Consider the following 11,855-nt stretch of genomic DNA (forward strand, 5'->3'; position numbering starts at 1 on the left):
CTTCCCCTTTTCCCCCTATACCAGTGCCCTCCCCCCACCCCTCTGCTGCCCCAGCCCTGGGCTCCCCCGTTCCCCCCCACCAGTGCCCCCCCACCTCCTGCCGCCCCAACCCTGGGCTCTCCTCTCCCCCCACCTGTATCCTCCTTTTGCCGCAGCCCTGGGTCACTGGTAACTGGGCCTGGAATGGTGGGTCCCAAGGTGGGTCATTCAGCAGGAATTTTGGATGTGCACAAAACACAGACAGGACTGGTTCCCCTATGGTTACAGAGCTGCAGTAAAGTGGAACAATTTTCAGCTTGTGTGATTGGAGGATATCTGGATGCATATTATAAGACCGCCCTACACAAATGAGGAAAAGTTGAGGTGCCTTTATTATTCTTTTGTTCCACTCTTTCTTTCTATGGGGAATTTGCCAATGCAATATCACTGTCTTCCTTTTAAACAAACAAACAAACAAACAAACAAACAAACAAACAAACAAACAAACAAACAAAAGGCAATGGCTGTTGAAAATAACAATTCCAGTCCTCATAACCACTGGGAAGCATTTCTTGCTCAATTTTATCCTAGTTTTTCTACAGCAAGTTACAGTGGATCAGTATATTTGATCTGGGAGAAATGAAGTAACAGCTGCCCAAATTGAGCCTGAGCACTCCTGAATTTTCAGGTGTTCAAATCTGGAAGGCAGGTGCCGGATGTGTGTGTGGGGGGGGTGGGCTCCGCAGGGGGGCACGGCAGCATGTATGCAGCAGTGTGTCTGGCGCTGCGCGGAGCCAGACACGCTCGTCTGAGTGGCACGGTAAGGGGGCTAGGAGGTTGGAGAAGGGGTAGGCGTTCTGGGGGGGGCAGTCAAGGGTCAGGGAGCAAGGGGGGGTTGGATGGGGCAGAGGTTCGGGGGGGCAGTCAGGGGTCAGGCAGCGGTTGGATAGGCATGGGAGACCCAGGGGTTCATAGCAAGGGCAAACTTCAAAAAAAGGAGCTCTAAGGGAAGTGTAGGGGGTGGGCTCCTGGTGGGATATTGGGGAGGGGTCTCAGGAGGAGGCAGTTGGGGACAAGGAGAAGGGAGGTTTAGGTAGGGGCTGGAGTCCCAAGGGGCAGTTAAGGGCAGGGGGGGTGATCAGGGGACAAGGAGCCGCCATGCTTAGATAGGGGGTGAGGTCCTGGGGGGCAGTTAGGGGCAGGGGTCCCAGGAGGGGGTGATCAGGGGACAGGGAGCGGGGGGGGAGTTGGATGGGTTGGGGTTTCTGTGGGGGGCAGTCGGAGGGAGTGGATGGTGGCAGGGTGGGGCTACCCTCCCTTCCCCTGGAGTGTCCTGTTTTTTGAATGTTAAAGTATGGTCTCCCTACCACTCACAGCAGGCTGCCGCATGAGGTCCCCCTCCTTCCTTTCCAGTTGGTAGTGGTGAAGGGAATGCTGGGAAATGTAGTTCTTTCCCTGCTCCAGGGCTGGCTCTACAGGCAGGGAGCTAACTAAGGAACTACAGCTCCCAGATCCCCCTGTTGGTTCTCAGCTTCCCTGCTGCCTCTGCAAATGGGCTGCCCCAAGCAGGTGCTTGCTTTGCTGGTGCCTAGAGCCGCCCCTGCTTGTTCTTGACAATCCATGTTGGTTCTTACTTCTCACCTATTATCCTCTAGCTTTTAATACATTGGTAGATTAATCATTTTTCCAATATCTTTCTGGGTATTTAAGATTGGTTCTCTGGTCTACACTTCCCTTAGAGCTCCTTTTTTTTGAAGTTTGCCCTTGCTATGAACCTCACCCATCCTCCAGGAGTTCTGGAAGACAATCACTAATTCAGAGATTGCTTCAGCTAGTTTCTTAAGTACTCTAGGGTGAATTTCATCAGGCCCTGCCAAATTGCATAGATCTAACTTATCTAAATATTCTTTATCTGTTAACTTATCTGTTATTTCCCTATTCGGGACAGTTTCCTTTCCTCTTATTGAAATTAACTGGTGTGAAGGATCTGGACACAACTAACCCTTTTAATCCTGCATTCAGTAACACTGAAGAGGTGCCCATACTGAGTGGCTGGTTGCTGACATCATGGTCAGAGATATCAGTGTCCTGGGTTGTTATTGAGTCTTGCTGCAAGCAGTCATCTAAGGTGGTGCAGCTGTAATGCCGAAGTCACATTGTGAGCTGTGGCTCTTCTTAACAGAAACAAACAGGAGAACAGATCTTCATCCAGCTCACAGTGCGGCTCCCTAGGAGTGAGATGGTGCTGTCCAAGTCTCAGCTGTGATTGTAGCTCTTGTCTGCAGCTGTCATCTTGGAGATGCAGACAGAACATCAGACCTGTTCCAGGTGGTGCTGTAGTAAGAAGATGGAAGAGCCGGCTAATGACTATCCGTGCTTGACGGTGTCACTCACAAAAGCTCATGCTCCAAAACGTCTGTTAGTCTATAAGCTGCCACAGGACTCTTTGCTGCTTTTACAGATCCAGACTAACACGGCTACCCCTCTGATACTTGACACCTGACCAGGATGGTGATAGTGACTGTGAAATGCTCAGGGAAATTAGAGAGTCTATAACAATCAAAAACTCAGTAATAATGGGGGATTTCAACTAGCCCCATATTGACTGGGTACATGTCACCTCAGGACGGGATGCAGAGATAAAGTTTCTTGACACCTTAAATGACTGTTCCTTGGAGCAGCTAGTCCTGGAACCCACAAGAGAAGAGGCAATTCTTGATTTAGTCCTAAGCGGAGCACAGGATCTGGTCCAAGAGGTGAATATAGCTGAACCCCTGGTAATAGCGACCATAATATAATTAAATTTAACATCCCTGGGTGGGGGGAATGCCACAGCAGCCCACCACAGGAGCATTTAATTTTAGAAAGGGGAACTATACAAAAATGAAGAAGTTAATTAAAGAGAAATTTAAAGGTACAGCGCTTAAACTGGAATCTCTACAAGCTGCATGGAAACTTTTTAAAGACACTTTAATAGAGGCTCAATTTAAACGCATACCTCAAATTAAAAAATATACTAAGAGAACCAAAAAAGGATCACCATGGCTAACAACAAAGTAAATGAAACAGTCAGAGGCAAACAGGGCTCCTTTAAAAGGTGGATGTTTTGGCGAGTGGGGTGCAGGGGAGGGAAAGGGCAAAGGCAGGTTAAAGGAGCATTTGTTGGACTTTCACACCGCAAGGGGAGAAACTGAGGCAAAGGACACTGCCCATTATATTCCGGGGTAGGAGTTTTCTCATGGTTAAGGCTACAGTTATGTCATGGAGGTCACGGACATGAAACCTTTCCCCTCCAATTAGCTCTGTCCCCCAATAATCCCCACCCCACAACTGACCAGGGGGCAGGGAGCTCCCTAGCCTGATGGAGGAGGAAGGCCATGGAGCACCTGCCCCTCCCCCCAACATGTGCACTGGGCCCTACCTGGAGAGGCTCCGATGCCTAGGCCCGCGGTGCTTGGCCACGATGCTGATCTTCTTGATGCCATGGAAGGGGGCAGCATGGGGCACAGTGGTGTGGACGGGGAAGGCCGTCTCCACCACCATGCATCTCTGTCTCCCCCAGCTTCAGAGCCCAGAGGCTGGCATAGGGCTCCTTGGTCTCCAGGCTCCATGCTGCTAGGGCCGGTGGACCACATTCATGGCTGTGCTGGCAGCAATCTCCGGCTCCTGCTGCACCTGGATCACCATGATCAGGAGTGGGGTGGGTCAGAGATGGGAGGTTACTGTTCTATTCTACTCAGCGCAGGAGAACCGTGTCCAGGTTTGGGTGCTGCGCTTCAAGAAGCATGAGGACAAATTGTACAGAGTCCAGAAGAGAGCAAGAGAAATGATCAGAGGTTTAGAAAACATGACCTGTGAGGAAAGGTTGAAAGAATTGGGCATGTTTTGTCCAGAGACGAGACGGCTGATGGGGGACATGATAATAATCTGCAAATATGCAAAAGGTTGTTATAAAGAGGACTGTGATCAATTGGTGCCCATGTCCAAGGGTAGGACAAGAAGGAATTGGCTTAGTGAGCAGCCAGGGACATTTAGGTTTGATATTAGGAGAAACTTTCTAAGTCTAAGGATGATTCAGCACAGGAACAGGTGACCTAGGGAGGCTGGGGAATCCCTGTTATTGGGGGGTTTAAGAACAGGTTGGACAAACACCTGCCAGGGATGCTCTAGGTGCACCTGGTCCTGCCTCAGCACATGTGGATGGACAGTTTGACCTCCTGAAGTCCCTTCAAGTCCCCATTTCTGTGATTCTGTGAAGTGGTGCTAAGTCCTCTGCACTATGGTCATTTTCCCCCATAGGGTATCAGGTACTCAGCAAGGTAAATGCTTTTGGGGCTGGGAGAAGTGGTACGGCAGAAGGAAGGAGAGCAGGGCATGCTGGGAAGATGGTGCTTTCCTGTGTATAGTACTGTTGGTTGATACGATATAATGTAACAGGACATGAGTCAACTTGGCTTCCTGTCTAAGTTATCGAAGATTAGGAGGCTGCAAAGCTCAAAATCCTCAGAATTTGACCTACTGCCCTGATAGCGTCTGAGCCACTATGGGAACCTGAGGTGATGTGTATCCATTGGGTGAGTGGAACAAAGTCTATGGGCTGAACTCGGGTGGGGCTAGGAGAGTCCGGTGGGCCTATGGGTCTGTCTGCACCAGGGCTGGAAGGTGAAAGGTCCATCTCAAGAAGACATAGTCACCCTCGCTCTCATCTTGCTAGAAATATAAGTGTCACTGTGGAGGCAGGAAGGACTGGCCGCCCTGAGTCCATACCTGTGGTTTTGAACGGGATCGTAGTCGGGGCAGGGAGCCTTTCTCGTTACTTGGTCAACTGCAGCCATACATCAATTTTTGGCATGACAGCTGGGTCAGATGCCAGCTGGGTATGTCTCCTCGAGCTAGAGTTTACAGCTAGGCATACGCTACATTGGTGTAATGTGCACTTTCCTCTGCTCCCTCCAGTGCTCACGTTGCACCAACTGAGACTCAAGGCAGATTCTCTGAAACACCCTTAGATTTACTGAGCTAGATTCCTGGGGCTGGCTGAGATGGGCTCGCTATCAGACCAGAGCGTGGAGGGGTCCCAAATGGCTTTTCACCACTTTCACAGCTACTGAGTCCCAGGGGATAACTATGGATCAGTTGGTTAAATCTATTTCTGAAGTGTTCACCCATATATGCTGGGCTAATATATTACATGATCAATAGGTATGATTCAAATTACATATATTAATATGGATAGTATGTGTTTAACACATGGTAGGATATAGATATTCAAGCCTGTCTGCAAAGGCCTATACTTTAAGAATGCAGGTGTATTCTTATCACTTAGCTAGTTACAGAGGTATAAAAGAAAGAATTAAAATCATTGTCTATCTATGTAAGGGCCTTCTCTCACTGGGACAGTCTGAGGCCCTGTTTAGTCATATTGAAATAAGGCAATCGGGTGCTGTTAGGAGGTGATCCGGTTTATTACCGGTTTATTTCCCAGAGAAAAGGAAGAGCCGAGAAGATATGAACGGAAATTTAGTTTGATAGTTTTCTGTCTGGTAAGAACTTACTTATTAATAGACACAGCTGGAGAACCCTTATGTCTGTACAGATGTAGTTGTGAAATCCTCGCTTCTGTATTGTTTTGTATGTTTATTTGCATGGTCTCTGTCTGGTTCTGTGATTGTTTCTGTCTGCTGTATAATTAATTTTGCTGGGTGTAAACTAATTAAGGAGGTGGGATATAATTGGTTAGCTAATCATGTTACAGTATGTTAGGATTGGTTAGGTAAATTTTAGTAGAATGATTGGTTAACGTATAGCTGTGAATATAATTATATAAATTAGGGGCAAACAGGAAGTTTGGATTCAAAAATAAGGAAAAATGAACTTGAATTTAAGCTTGCTGGAAGTTCACCCCAATAAACATCAAATTGTTTGCACCTTCGGACTTTGGGTATTGTTGCTCTCAGTTCATGCGAGAAGGACCAGGGAAGTGGGAGAGTGAAGGAATAAACCCTCTAACAACACATATAACATTCCATTGTATATACACCTCTAGCAGTTACATGGCCTGGAATGGTGGCCTGTATCTTCCTTTAGTCTTGTTCACCTATGCTAAGCATCCCATGATGTCTTGCATTAGCCAGGAAAACTGTCAGGATCAGCATATATGGGGTGTTCTACTGTAGTAACAGGCAGGGAGTTACTCTTATTGGAATGTCCCAAAGATAAGGACAATATATACGGGACAAGCCTAGGAGGTGCATCACGCTCTTGGTACCTGGAATTCCTGAGTCCAGAACAAAGAGCTAAGGGGTGCCATGTGGTACCAGGAAAAACAAGGTAGAAAGATGATCGGTTAAGAATAGCCTCACAGGGTGCATACAGTACCTCTTTCCTTGTACACAGGTTGGGTATAAAAAGGACAGCTTTAGGGGTGTGACTCTGGACACAAGCCTTCTTTGTAAGGTGAATTCAGCACTGCTGCAGGAGATATTCCTGAAAATTGGAGTTGTATTGAACCTTTGTTAATATGCTGTTACTGAGTATTAGCAATAAACCGGACCGATATTGGTTATTTGGTCTCTTGGACATATTGCATAACAAACCAAAGTGTGGTCAAGCAATTGACCATACGGTTTATCAACAGAAAGGAAACCCAGGATCTTCAGAACTGGAAAGGTTTCAGTGTATCAGCCGTGTTAGTCTGTATCAGCAAAAAATAACAAGGAGTGCTTGTGGCAGCTTAGAGACTAACAAATTGATTTCGGCAGAAGCTTTTGTGGGCTAGAACCCACTTCACCAGATGCATGGAGTGGAAAATACAGTAGCAGGTATAAATACACAACATATGAAAAGCTGGGAGTTGCCTTACCAAGTGGGAGGCCAGTCAATTCAATTAACAATAGGATACCAAGGAAGGAAAAATCACTTTTGTAGTGGTAATGAGAGTGGCCCCTTTCAAATAGTTGACAAGAAGGTGTGAATAACAGTAGGGGCAAATTAGTATGGGGGAAACTAGGTTTTGTAATGACCCATCCACTCCCAGTCTTTATTCAGGCCTAATTTGATGGTGTCCAGTTTGCAAATTAATTCTAGTTTTGTAGTTTCACATTGGAGTCTGCTTTTGAAGTTTTTTGGTTGAAGAATTGCCACTTTTAGGACTGTTATTGAGTGACCAGTGAGATTGAAGTGTTCTCCTGTTGGTTTTTGACTCTTATAATTCCTGATGTCAGATTTGTGTCCATTTAGTCTTTTGCGTAGAGACTGTCCGGTTTGGCCAATGTACATGGCCTGAATAAAGACTGGGAAGCAGATATTAATGAGTGTCTGGGGCTCAGTGGGGTAAACTGCGGACCCAACACCAACTGCACCAATGTGACTGGGAATTACTCCTGCAGCTGCATCGATGAATACGAGTCAAGGGCTGAGAAAGCCAAGTTCCCGCATGCGAGTGAGAACAGCTGCCAGGGTGAGCTCTCCCCTTGCTGCCACTACCCCCTGCTCAGTCCCCAACACCCCTGGGCTCATTCCAGGCCTGGTGCTGCACCAGAGGCTGCTGCCAGCTGCAGCAAAGGCCCCCGATCCACTCACCGGGGCTGTGATCAGCCGTGACCCTCAACTGCTGCCCTAGAGCGTGGGGGCAGGAGCTCCCCTGGCTCGGTGTTTGGATTGGGAATAAACCCCTAGGTTTGCAGAGAAGCACCAGGGAGATGGGTGGGGCCCTCGCTGTCCCCAGCACACAGCATCCGGGCTGCTAGGGCCCCCCTGAGCCTGGGAAGGAGCCTTATATATGGTCCATAGACATAGCACAGTGCGCTCTGCCCCTTGTGGGCTCTGGGGAGCAGAGAATAACCCCAGTGCCTGATGCTCTAGACAGGCCCCCAATCTGCCCTATTGGCCCCAGGGTGCTGAGAACAGCCCCAGCGCAGGGTACTACGGCCATGCCCCAAACCACCCCCTACAACAGGCTGGTGGCAGGGTGGATGAAGGGCCCTTACACCGGCTCCAGGCTGGCTGGGGAGGCCCCTGCACAGGATGGGGGGATTGTCAGAGACCATTACACTGCCAGAGTGGCCCAGCAGGGTCTCCGTGTAGCTGTGAATCCAGCCTTTGACTGCTGAATACTCAGGACATCAATCACCTGGGTCCTGGGACTCCCGTTGCCCAGGTCAGTACAGGTGGGTGCACTGGCCGCAAGTCGGAGGTCTGGGGGCTTCTGCCACAGACCCCCCGTGAGAGCCACCAGAGGGCAAACAAACTAGATTAAAGGGACAGCACCCAATTCCCCTGCACTTCCCTGGGCACAGCCCACCCACCCTTCTCCTAGTGCTCCAGGGGAGGGGCGGGGCTGGGTGTATCCCGAATGGGAAGGGGACCCATGGGGCTGGGGTCTGTAACACTGAGCATGGCGCCCCCTTCTGGCGACTAGCTCCAGTTCAGCGCCCCCTTTCTTCTCTTCCACCATTGCAGCTCCCAGAGTCGTGGCTGCCCCGTGTCTCGGCAGTCCGGCCAGGTCACGCTGTGATCCCCATTCTGGGGGAGCCTTTCAAAGTCAGACCCCTCTGTCCTCTGCCTGCTAGCGAAACCCTTCCTCTGGGGCTCCTAGCCCCCCCTCGGGGCTTCCTAGCCCCCCTCGCCTCAGGCCCCCACCATTACAATATTGTTTTCTCTACATCACACACACATAGGATTATAATAATCATTCACCAAAAACTACATTAAAAGAACTTTGTGGCACAAAACAATCAAGAAAAATAAAAAGAGATTAAGCAAGTTATATCACACAATTGAAGGGGTTAAAAACGAGAGGTGAGATGGATGGGAAGGTCCAGGAGAGAGATGCTGCTTTAAATATTATGCAAACTCTGCTGGCTGTTTGTCAAGGCCCAATTCTTTATCTGATTTAAAAAAAAAACATAACAACTCTTTCCATTTCTGTTTAGGAAATTGGAGACACTAAAACATTTCTTTGTTCATAGTTTAATTATGGCGATAGTATCTGATCAAGGAAAGTCGCCGTTTCCACTTCCTAGGGATGGATTTAGCTGGTGTATAACTGTGGATAACATGCACAAATATTTTACTGATCTTTATTAAGGCAGCTGCTCTGATTCCATCTGGGTATTTTCAGAAAGAGAGCCATGGGCCTCCTTTAAAAAAGGCAAAAAAACCCACTACCTTGCTAATATTGTAAATGGGGAGGAAAGGTGATGCAAGTCTATAGATTTAGGAGGACAAAGAGGTGGATGGTAGGGAGATACTCTCTTTTGTACCATTGCTCCCCATCTTCTTCTGTAGACCCTCTAATGAATCACCTCTAGAGTTAACAAGCCAGTTGCAACTTGAGTCAGCAAAGTGCACTTAACATTTCTCATCAAGATCATTATCTGCTAACAGGGTGGGGTTTTGGGGCAAATACTGTCAGCCTGGTGCCAAAACTCCTCATATGTAGGGAGTATAAATCTGCAATAAGTATCCAAATAGTCTGTTTATTCATGTATACTGTGATTCATGCTTACAGGTTTTTTAAGCATTACTAACAGAAATGTACACAAAATGAAGCCATTGTATCATGCAGTCAGGGCCATCCCTAGAGGAGCCCAGAGCCCAGGACAAATCAGCCTCCTTGCTAGTCTCCTCGCCATCCACCCTGCGTGCCCGTCCACTGCTTGCCTCCTCACCTGCCTGCCTTCCACTTGCCTCCCCACTAGTCTGCTCGCCGTCCGTCTGGCACCCACCCCGTCTGCCCGACCTGCAGCTCTCCTCCTCACCGTCCGCCCGCCCACCTGCCTCCTCACTCCCCTGCCGCCTGCCTGCCTGTCGCTTGCCTCCTCACCCACCTCCTCACCCCACTTCCCACCTGCCTCACCAGAATATTGGGGCAAATGGCATCCCGATCACACATAACGTAAACGTTAACATCTCTGGGTGGGAGAAAACACCACAGCAGCCCACCATGATAGCATTTAATTTCAGAAAAGGAAACTACACAAAAATGATGAAGTTCGTTAAACAGAATTTAAAAGGTACAGTGCCAAAACTGAAATCCCTGCAAGCTGCAGGGAAACTTTTTAAAGACACCATAATAGAGGCTCAATTTAAATGTATACCCCAAATTAAAAAGCATAGTAAGAGGATCAAAAAGTGCCACCGTGGCTAAACAACAAAGTAAAAGAAACAATGAGATGCAAAAAGGCATCCTTTAAAAAGTGGAAGTTCAATCCTAGTGAGGAAAATAGAAATTAGAAAGGAGCATAAACTCTGACAAGTGAAGTGTAAAAATATAATTAGACAGGCCTAAAAAGAATTTGAAGAACAGCTAGCCAAAGACTCAAAACGTAACAGCAAAAAAAAAAAGTGCATCAGAAGCAGGAAGCCTGCTAAACAACCTGTGGGGCCCCTAGATGATTGAGATGCAAAAGGAGCGCTCAAGGAACATAAGGCCATTGTGGAGGAACTAAATGAATTCTTCACAGCTGAAGTTGTGAAGGAGATTCCCAAACCTGAGCCATTCTTTTTAGGTGACAAATCTCAGGAATTGCCCCAGACTGAGATGCCAGTGGATGTGGTTTTGGAACAAATTGATAAATTAAACAGTAATAAGTCACCAGGACCAGATGGTATTTACCCAAGAGTTCTGAAGGAACTCAAATATGAAATTGCAGAACGATTAACTGTGATATGTAACCTATATTTTAAATTAGCTTCTGTGCCCCATGACTGGAGGATAACTAATGTGATGCCAATTTTTAAAAAAGGCTCCAGGGGTGATCCTGGCAATTACAGGCCGGTAAATGTAACTTCAGTACCAGGCAAACTGGTTGAAACTATAGTAATGAACAGAATTATCAGACACATAGATTAACACAATTTGTTGGGGAAGAGTCAACATAATTTTTGTAAACAGAAATCATGCCTCAACCAGGGCTGCCCAGAGGATTCAGGGGGCCTGGGGTCTTTGGAGGCGAGGGGTCCTTCTGCTCCGGGACCTGCCGCCGAAGTGCCCCAAAGACCCGGGGCAGGGGCCCCCTGCCGCCAAATTACCGCCAAAGACCTGGCACTTCAGCAGTGGGTAATTCGGCGGCAGGGGGTCCTTCTGCCCTGTGGTGGAAGGACCTCCCACCGCCGAAGACCTGGAGCGGAAGAAGCTCCGGAGGCCTGGGCCCCGCGAGAGTTTTCTGGGGCCCCCAGAGCGAGTGAAGGACCCCGCTCCAGGGTCCCCAAAAACTCTCGTGGGGGCCCCTGCGGGGTCCGGGGCCTGGGGTAAATTTGCCCCACTTGCCTCCCCCTCTGGGCGGCCCTGGCCTCAACAACCTATTAGAATTCTTTGAGGAGAAGTATGTGGACAAGGGTGATCCAGTGGATATAAGTTTCAGAGGGGTAACCATGTTAGTCTGTATCAGCAAAAACAACGAGGAGTCCTTGTGGCACCTTAGAGACTAACAAATTTATTTGGGCACAAGCTTTCGTGGGCTATAACCCACTTCACCAGATGCATGGAGTGAAAAATACAGTAGGCAGGTATAAATATACTGCACATGAAAAGATGGGCGTTGCCTTACCAAGTGTGGGGTCAGTGCTAACGAGGCCAATTCAATCAGGGTGGATGTGGCCCATTCCCAATAGCTGACAGTTCACCCCTTCTTGTCCATCAATGGCTATTAGCCATGGTGGGTAGGGATGCTCTGAAGTGACCCTAGCCTCTGTTTGCCAGAAGCCGGGAAGGGGCAACAGGGGATGGCTCACTTGATGATTCCCTGTTCTGTTCATTACCTCTGAAGCACCTGGCATTGGCCACCAGGGCTGCCCAGAGGGGGGGGGCAAGAGAGGCAATTTGCCTCAGGCCCCGAGCCCCACGGGGGCCCCCACCAGAGTTTTTCGGGGCC

The sequence above is a fragment of the Mauremys mutica genome, chromosome 8 (genome assembly GCF_020497125.1).
Source record: "Mauremys mutica isolate MM-2020 ecotype Southern chromosome 8, ASM2049712v1, whole genome shotgun sequence".
NCBI lineage: Eukaryota > Metazoa > Chordata > Testudines > Geoemydidae > Mauremys > Mauremys mutica.